This window comes from Amphibalanus amphitrite, unplaced genomic scaffold (assembly GCF_019059575.1).
Source record: "Amphibalanus amphitrite isolate SeventyFive unplaced genomic scaffold, NRLGWU_Aamphi_draft 000082F_arrow, whole genome shotgun sequence".
NCBI classification, from domain to species: domain Eukaryota; kingdom Metazoa; phylum Arthropoda; class Thecostraca; order Balanomorpha; family Balanidae; genus Amphibalanus; species Amphibalanus amphitrite.
In genome coordinates, this window is record NW_024881578.1 from 1,049,553 (window position 1) to 1,058,694 (window position 9,142).

Below are 9,142 nucleotides of genomic sequence, written 5' to 3' on the forward strand. Positions count from 1 at the left end.
CGTGCACATCAGGACCAATTGTTGTGAAAAAAATGACCGATTTCGTGCCTCGTGGAGGAAAAATCAGTGCCGTTTGAAAACGGTTTGACCGAATGAAATCGGTGTGGTACCATTTTTTAGGTAATTGCACGTGTGATACAATGAATGAAAAGAAAAAGTGATTGTTGCTACCACTTCCTTAATAATGAGAAATTTATTTGAAAATTTGATGCGCGCCGAGTGCGCTGTCCTTTACAACATCATACCGTATCGAAAACGTTGAAAATTGACCATAAAACACACATATTCGGATAGCGCATTCTTTTCTGATCAATATCCACCCAAAATATTATCAAAAAGTCAATAAACTTCCGTGAAAATGACTCAGGCATGCCACCGTGTTTCGTTAACGTTAGACATATTTTCCGATGAAATCCGATCGATGGCTTATAGCCGGCATGTCATTTAACATTTGACCATCAGTCAGCACGGCATAGGCTACAAGGCACCGCCCGCATAGGGATATCGCAAACCCTTGAAAATTGTACTTGCATATAACTCAGCCGTTTCTGGGCCGATTGCGCTGAAACTTGGACTGTCGGCAGGCAGGGCACTCACCAAGCGATGTAGGGTCATGTGTCACAGGTGGGGTGGACTCATGCACGTGCGCACGAGAGGGGGTCTGCTTCTACATCTGATGAATCCCTGGGTCGATTTCAATCAAATTTTGTACACTTTTGGGGACAATTTAGACAGGTGGCTGACATAAGTCATCTGGAGTTTATTAAGGGCGTGCGCACGTGCAGGGGCCCATTTATACATATCTCAAGAACAGGTCTGACGATAACACTCAAATTTGGTAAAACTCTTCGGTCAAGTATGAGTAGGGCATGAGTATGCCGGGTATAGGTAGGATACGGTATGGCAAGGGTAGGGTATGGGTAGGGTAGGGTAGGGTACGTATGGGTAGGGTAGGGTAGGGTACGTATGGGTAGGGTAGGGTAGTGTATAGGATAGAGATAGGTTTGAGTATGGGAAGGGTATGGTAAAGTATGGGTATGGTAAGGTATAAGGTAGAGGTAGGTTTGCCGTTTGGGTAGAGTAGGATAAAGTTGGGTATGGTAGAGTATAAGGTAAACGTAGGGTATGGGTAGGGTATGAGTAGGACTAGGGTATGGGTAGGTTATGTATATTGGTAGGGTAGGGTAGGGCCTTTTGCGGCTTTTTCGATTGGCGGCGGTTAGGCGTGCGATGCGGGCGGTTTCCTTTGTTGCGGCGTTTGCGGCGTTTTGCGGTTGGCGGCGGGCAGGCGTGCGATGCGCGCGTTTTTTTGCGGCGGTGTTTGCGTTTTTGCGGTGTTTGCGTTTGTCGTCGGGCGGCCGTTTTTTGCGGCGTTTTGCGGCTGGCGGCGGGCAGGCGTGCGATGCGGGCGGTTTTTTTGCGGCGGTGTTTATGTTTGGCGGCGGGCGGGCGGGCGATGCGGGCGGTTTTGATTTGTTTGCGGCGTTTTTGCGTTTTTTGCGGTTTGCGACGGGGGGCAATTTTTTATTTGTTTTAATTGATTGCGACGTTTGCGTTGGCGTTTCGGGCAAGCGTTTTGCGCGTTTTGCGTTTTGGGTCGGGCGGGCGCTTTTTGTTTCCTTTTTACGGTGTTTGTGTTTGGGGCGAGCGGGCGCTTTTTTGCGGTGTTTGCGTTTGGTGGCGGGCGGGCGATTTTTAGGCGTTTTCGGTTGGCGGTTTGCGTGCGTGCGATGCGGACGTTTTTTCGGAGTTTCTGCGTTTTTGCGTTGGGCGGGCGATTGTTTATTTTTTGCGACGTTTGTCGGGCGTGCCTTTCGCGCATTTTGCGGTTTTAGTGTTTGGCGGCGGGTGGCCGTTTTTCGAGGCGTTCGCGGTTGGCGGCGGGCGGGCGTGCGATGCGGGCGGTGTTCATTTTTGCGGCGTTTGCGGTTGGCGGCGGGCGGGCGCGCGATGCGGACGGTTTTTATTTTTTGCGGCGTTTGCGGTGTTATTTGCGGTTGGAGGCGATCGTTTTTTATTTTTTTGCGGCGTTTGCGGTTGGCGGCGGGCGGGCGTGTTTTTTTTAATCAATTCAATGGCCAAACTATTGGATCCGTAGTGCTCCTCGAAAAGCCATACCTACCTACTTACAATTAAATAAAGTAACTATAAAACTCAACCCTACCTATATAAGCATACAAGTTTTGACATCCAAACTAATGGCCCCATCAACAATATCTATCCAAACGTACAGTTATCGCGTAAACCTGTATTCTAGTCGGATATATTATAAAAGAGAAGTTGTCTGTGTGTCACAAACGAAAAGTGTCATCCACATCTGGGTGTCTTGCGCCGGAACGGCGCCATGTAGGAGCGTGAAATTTGGCAGTCGACAAGCGTGGTCAAATCGAACAATCGTATTAAAATCTGGGTGCGATCCGACCAGGGGTGCGTCTCTGGCGGCGTCGCGAGCACGAGGCACGCTCGCCATTGGTTTAGCACGGGGCGCGAAAAATGGCGATATCGGCCGAAATCGGTGCGAAGCGTGCTCCTTTCCGGGCTTATATCTTGACGACCGGTGGTCACAGCGACACGCGGTTGCCACGGTTCGATAGAAGAGAGCTAAAGCTAGCGTATTGATATGGTTTTATAACGTTGGGCGCAGCACGTGCAAATCAGGACCAATTGTTGTGAAAAAATGACCGATTTCGTGCCTCGTGGAGGAAAAATCGGTGCCGTTTGAAAACGGTTTGACCGAATGCAATCGGTGTGGTACCATTTTTTAGGTAAATATATGACAAAATGGATGATGGTAAACAAAAAGTGGTTATGTCTACCATTTCCTTTATAATGTAAAATTAATTTGAAAATTTGATGCGCGCAGAGTACGCTGTCCTTTACAACATCATAACGTATCGAAAATGTTGAAAATTGACCATGAAACGCACATATTCGGATAGCGCATTCTTTTCTGATCAATATCCACCCAAAATATTATCAAAAAGTAAATAAACTTCCGTGAAAATGACTCAGGCATGCCACCGTGTTTTGTTAACGTTAGACATATTTTCCGATGAAATCCGATCGATGGCTTATAGCCGGCATGTCATTAAACTTTTGCCAATCAGTCAGCACGGCATAGGCTACAGGGCACCGCCCGCTTAGGGATATCGCCAAACCCTTGAAAACTGTACTTGCATATAACTCAGCCGTTTCTGGGCCGATTGCGCTGAAACTTGGACTGCCGGCAGGTAGGGCACTCACCAAGCGATGTAGGGTCATGTGTCACAGGTAGGGTGGACTCATGCACGTGCGCACGTGAGGGGGTCTGCTTCTACATCTGAGGAATCCCTGGGTCGAATCAATCAAATTTTGTACACTGCTAGGGACAATTTAGACAGGTGGCTGACATAAGTCATCTGGAGTTTATTAAGCGCGTGCGCACGTGCAGGGGCCCATTTATACATGTCTCAAGAACAGGTAGGACAATAGCACTCAAATTTGGTAAATCTCCTCAGTCAAGTATGAGTAGGGCATGAGTATGCCGGGTATAGGTAGGGTACGGTATGGGAAGGGTAGGGTTTGGGTAGGAATAGGGTATGGGTAGGGTATGTATATTGGTAGGGTAGGGTAGGGCCTTTTGCGGCTTTTTCGATTGGCGGCGGTTGGGCGTGCGATGCGGGCGGTTTCCTTTATTGCGGCGTTTGCGGCGTTTTGCGGTTGGCGGCGGGCAGGCGTGCGATGCGGGCGGTTTTTTGCGGCGGTGTTTGCGTTTTTGCGGTGATTGCGATTGTCGGCGGGCGGCCGTTTTTTTGCGGAGTTTGGCGGTTGGCGGCGGGCAGGCGTGCGATGCGGGCGGTTTTTTGCGGCGGTGTTTGCGTTTTTTGGTGTTTGAGTTTGTCGGCGGGCGGCCGCTTTTTTGGCGGCGTTTTGCGATTGGCGGCGGGCAGGCGTGCGATGCGGGCGGTTTTTTGCGGCGGTGTTTGAGTTTGGCGGCGGGCGGGCGGGCGATGCGGGCGGTTTTGATTTGTTTGCGGCATTTTTGCGTTTTTTGCGGTTTGCGGCGGGCGGGCGATTTTTTATTTGTTTTAATTTATTGCGACGTTTGCGTTGGCGTTTCGGGCGTGCGTTTTGCGCGTTTTGCGTTTTGGGGCGGGCGGGCGCTTTTTTGTTTCCTTTTTACGGTGTTTGCGTTTGGAGCGAGCGGGCGCTTTTTGCGGTGTTTGTGTTTGGTGGCGGGCGGGCGATTTTTAGGCGTTTTCGGTTGGCGGTTAGCGTGCGTGCGATGCGGACGGTTTTTAGGCGTTTTTGCGTCGGCATTTCGGGCGTGCCTTTGGCGCATTTTGCGGTTTTAGCGTTTGGCGGCGAGCGGCCGTTTTTTCGAGGATTTTGCGGTTGGCGGCGGGCGGGCGTGCGATGCGGGCGGTTTTCATTTTTGCAGCGTTTGCGGTTGGCGGCGGGCGGGCGCGCGATGCCAGCGGTTTTTTATTTTTTTGCGCCGTTTGCGGTGTTGTTTGCGGTTGGAGGCGGTCGTTTTCATTTTTGCGGCGTTTGCGGTTGGCGGCGGGCGGGCGTGTTTTTTTTAAATAATTCAATGTCCAAACTTTTACATCCGTAGTGCTCCTCGAAGAGCCATACCTACCTACTATACAATTAAATAAAGTAACCATCAAACCCAACCCTACTTATATAAACATACAAACCAAACTAATGGCCCCATCAACAGTATCTATCCAAACGTACAGTTATCGCGTAAACCTGTATTCTAGTCTATATTATGATTTATAAGTCGTCCGTGCGTTCTCCATCCATCCATCCGTGTGTCAGACCTTATGTGTCTTATTGCGCCTGAAAGGCGCCGCGTATCGGCGTGAAATTTGGCATGCCGAATCTGTGGGCGTGGGCGGCCTTTGTATTAAAATTTGGGCGTGATCGGACCAGGGGTGCGCCGTCGGCACGTGCAAAAGGGCGCTCTCATAGGGCTAGCATGGTGTCGGCGAGAGCGGCGGTCGGCCGAAAATCGGGCCGACACGGCTCGCTTTCCGGCTTGATATCTCGGCAATGGGTGGACGCAGCGAAAAGCGGTTGCCACCAATGGATAGAGGAGAGATGGGCCTAGCGTATTGATATGGTTTCATAGTGTAGCACGCGCCACGTGCAAGACAGCATCCCCGGTTGTGAAAAAATGACCGATTTCGTGCATTGTGACGGGAAAATCGATGCCGCTGGAAAACGGCTTGACGGAATGAAATCGGTGTGGTGCCATTTTGCAGGCAAATGTACGTGTAATCAGAGGATAGCAGATAAAAAGCGATGATCCGTACCATTTCCTTAATAACGAAACATTAATTGGAAAATTTATTTCGCGCGGAGCGCGATGTCCTTTACAACATCGAAACGTATTGAAAACGCTAATCAATCGCTATGAAACCTACATATTCGGAAAGAGCATTCTTTTCTGACCAATATCCACCCAAAATATTATCGAAAAGTCAATAAACTTGGGTGAAAATGACTCAAACATACGACCGTGTTCCGTTAACGTTACAGGTATTTTTCGACAAAATCCGATCGATGGCTTATGGCCGGCAGGCCATTCAAATTTTGTTAATAGCTTTCAAAGCATGGACTGCAATGCACCGCCCGCAAAGGGGAATTCCAAACACTGAAAATAAGCGCCTACCAGTAAACAGCACATTATTGTACTAGGAATAACTCAGCTACTACTGGGCCGATTGCGCTGAAACTTGGACTGTGGGTGGAGGGGGCACTCACCTGGCGATGCATGGTCGTTTGTCACAGGCAGGGTGGATCAATTGCACGTGCGCACGTGAGGGGTCCACTTATACATCTCAAGAACGGCTGGGCCGATTTCGCTCAAATTTTGTTCACTGTTGGGGACAATTTAGAAAGGTGGCTGGCACAAGTCATCTGGAGGCTCACCTAGCGCGTGCGCACGTGCAGTGGGTCTATATTATGATTTATAAGATGTCCGTGAGTGCGTGCCTGCGTCTGTCAGGACTTATGTGTCTTATTGCGCCTGAAAGGCGCCGCGTATCGGCGTGAAATTTGGCATGCCGAATCTGTGGGCGTGGGCGGCCTTTGTATTAAAATTTGGGACGGATTAGCCCAGGGGTGCGCCGTCGGCACGTGCAAAAGGGTGCTCCCATAGGCTTAACACGTGGCCGGCGAAAATCGTGATCGGGCGAAAATCGGGCCTGCAGCGCTCCTTTCCCGGGCTTATAACTCGGCGATGGGAGGCTGCAGGGAGATGGGGTGGCCACCATTGGATAGAGGAGAGATGGGCCTATCGTATTGATATAGTTTCATGGCATAGCACGCGCCACGTGCAAGACAGCACCCCCAGTTGCGAAAAAAATGACCGATTTCATGCATTGTGGGAAGAAAACCGATGCCGCTGGAAAACGGCTTGACGGAATGAAGTCGGTACTGTATCATTTTGCAGACAAATGTACGTGTAATAATAGGAAAGCAAATAAAAAGTGACGATCCGTACCATTTCTTTAATAATGAAAAATTAATTTGAAAATTTGATTTGCACGGAGCGCGATGTCCTTTACAACACCAAAATGTATTGAAAACGATGATCAATCGTTATGAAACCTACATATTCGGAAAGAGCATTCTTTTCTGACCAATATCCACCCAAGATATTATCGAAAAGTCAATAAACTTTTGTGAAAATGACTCAAGCATGCGACCGTGTTTTGATAACGTTACGCGTATTTTCCGACGAAATCGGATCGGTGGCTTCGGCAGACAGGCCCAGACAGGCTATTGAACCTTTGACAACAAACGGTAGCGGAAGGCACCTCTCGCCAGGGGAACTCGCCAGTAAATAAAATAATTTTATTCTTGCAATAACTCAGCCGCTACCGGTCCGATTGTGATGAATTTTGGGACTGTCAACGGGCACATATCGAACGACACATTATCATATGTAGGGTGCTAAATGCTAATGCACGTGCACACCTGGAAAGGAGTAGTTTCCTATCTCAAGAACGGCTGGGCCAATTTGTCTCAAACTTGGTACACACTACAGAACCCGTAAAATCAATTAAATACCATACAGTTATCGCGCAAACATGGCCATCTAGTCTATATTATGATTTATAACATGTCTGTGCGTGCGTGATCCGTCATGACTTATGTGTCTTATTGCGCCTGAAAGGCGCCGCGTAGCGGCGTGAAATTTGGCATGCCAAATCTGTGGGCGTGGGCGGCCTTTGTATTAAAATTTGGGCGTGATCGGACCAGGGGTGCGCCGTCGGCACGCGCTCGCGTGCGCCATAGGGTTAACACGGGAAACGGTCAAATCGAAGATCGGGCGAAAACCGGCCTGCGGCGCCCGCTTCCCGGCTGTATAAATCGGCAACGGAGGGTCGCAGCGAGAAGCGGGTTACACCACTCGATAGAGGAGAGATGGGCCTAGCGTATTGACATGGTTTCATAGTATAGCACGCGTCACGTGCAAGACAGCACCCCCAGTTGTGAAAAAATGACCGATTTCGTGCACTGTAACGGGAAAATCAATGCCGCTGGAAAACGGCTTGACGGAATGAAATCGGTGTGGTGCCATTTTGCAGGCAAATGTACGTGTAATCAGAGCATAGCAAATAAAAAGTGATGGTCCGTACCATTTCCTTAATAATGAAAAATTAATTTGAAAATTTGATTCGCGCGGAGCGCGATGTCCTTTACAACATCAAAACGTATTGAAAACGCAAATCAATCGCTATGAAACCTACATATTCGGAACGAGCATTCTTTTCTGACCAATATCCACCCAAAATATTATCGAAAAGTCAACAAACTTTTGTGAAAATGACTCAAACATACGACCGTGTTTTGTTAACGTTACAGGTATTTTTCGACAAAATCCGATCGATGGCTTATGGCCGGCAGGCCATACTACTTTTGACAATAACTATCAAAGCATGGGCTGCAATGCACCGCCCGCAAAGGGGAATTCAAAACACTGAAAATAAGCGCCTACCAGTAAACAGCACATTATTGTACTAAGAATAACTCAGCTGCTACCGGGCCGATTGCGCTGAAACTTGGACTGTGGGTGGGCAGGGCACTCACCTGGCGATGCATGGTCATTTGTGACAGGTAGGGTTCATCGATTGCACGTGCGCACGTGAGGGGTCCACTGATACATCTTAAGAACGGCTGGGCCGATTTCGCTCAAATTTTGTACACCGTTGGGGACAATTTAGAAAGGAAGCTGGCACAAGTCATCTGGAGGCTCAGCTAGCGCGTGCGCACGTGCAATGGGCCAGTTTTATATCTCAAGAACGGCTGGGCCGATTGCGCTCAAATTTGGTACGTTACTTTAATCGAGTATGAGAAGGGTAACTATGTGCTATTAATAAGGTAGGGTATGGGTAGGTTAGGGTAGGGTGGGTTTGAGTTCAATAAAGGCAAACCATGAGAAAGGCTCTAACAACCCGCAACCAGCACCAGCATAACATGCCGTTCAAACAAATATCCAACTCCGACAAAATAATAAGACAGATAAAAATCAAAAGTTCGGCCACACCCAAACTAATGCCCCCTCAAACGCTTCTATCAAAACGCACAGTTATAGCGCAAAACATGCCGTCTAGTATTGAAAAATTATGAACTTTCAACATTTCCGGTAAACGATTTTTCATTGCAAATTTGTAATGCAATGGTTCCGATGCGCTAGAACCAAAATCAGGGTCTAACAGTTAATTTGAAATGTGCATATGGGAACCGCGTGGATTCACCTGACTTTCACGTTGTATGACTTTACCTTCACCTGCATATTGCCGAAACAGTCGCATCATGTTAATTCATTTCTCAGTAATGACAAGAACTACTTAACTGTCAGCTTATAATCACATCCAACGCTAAGCTCTCATTTAGTAAGCTGTGTCAGCAAGAGACAGCACCTCCTAAGCTACATAAATTCTCCGGAACACACTAAACCCATTCGAAGAAATTCTTCTGTTATTATGCGTGCATAGCAACAGATAACTTCTCTAAAACGCATTACCGTCTACCCTGATCTCTGAGATTCAGTAACGATTTCAGCTTTCAGCTAAGCTAAGAACACCATCAGAGATCAGTTGGTTTCTTTGTCCTCCCAGTGACCGTAATTGCTGTCTGTCCC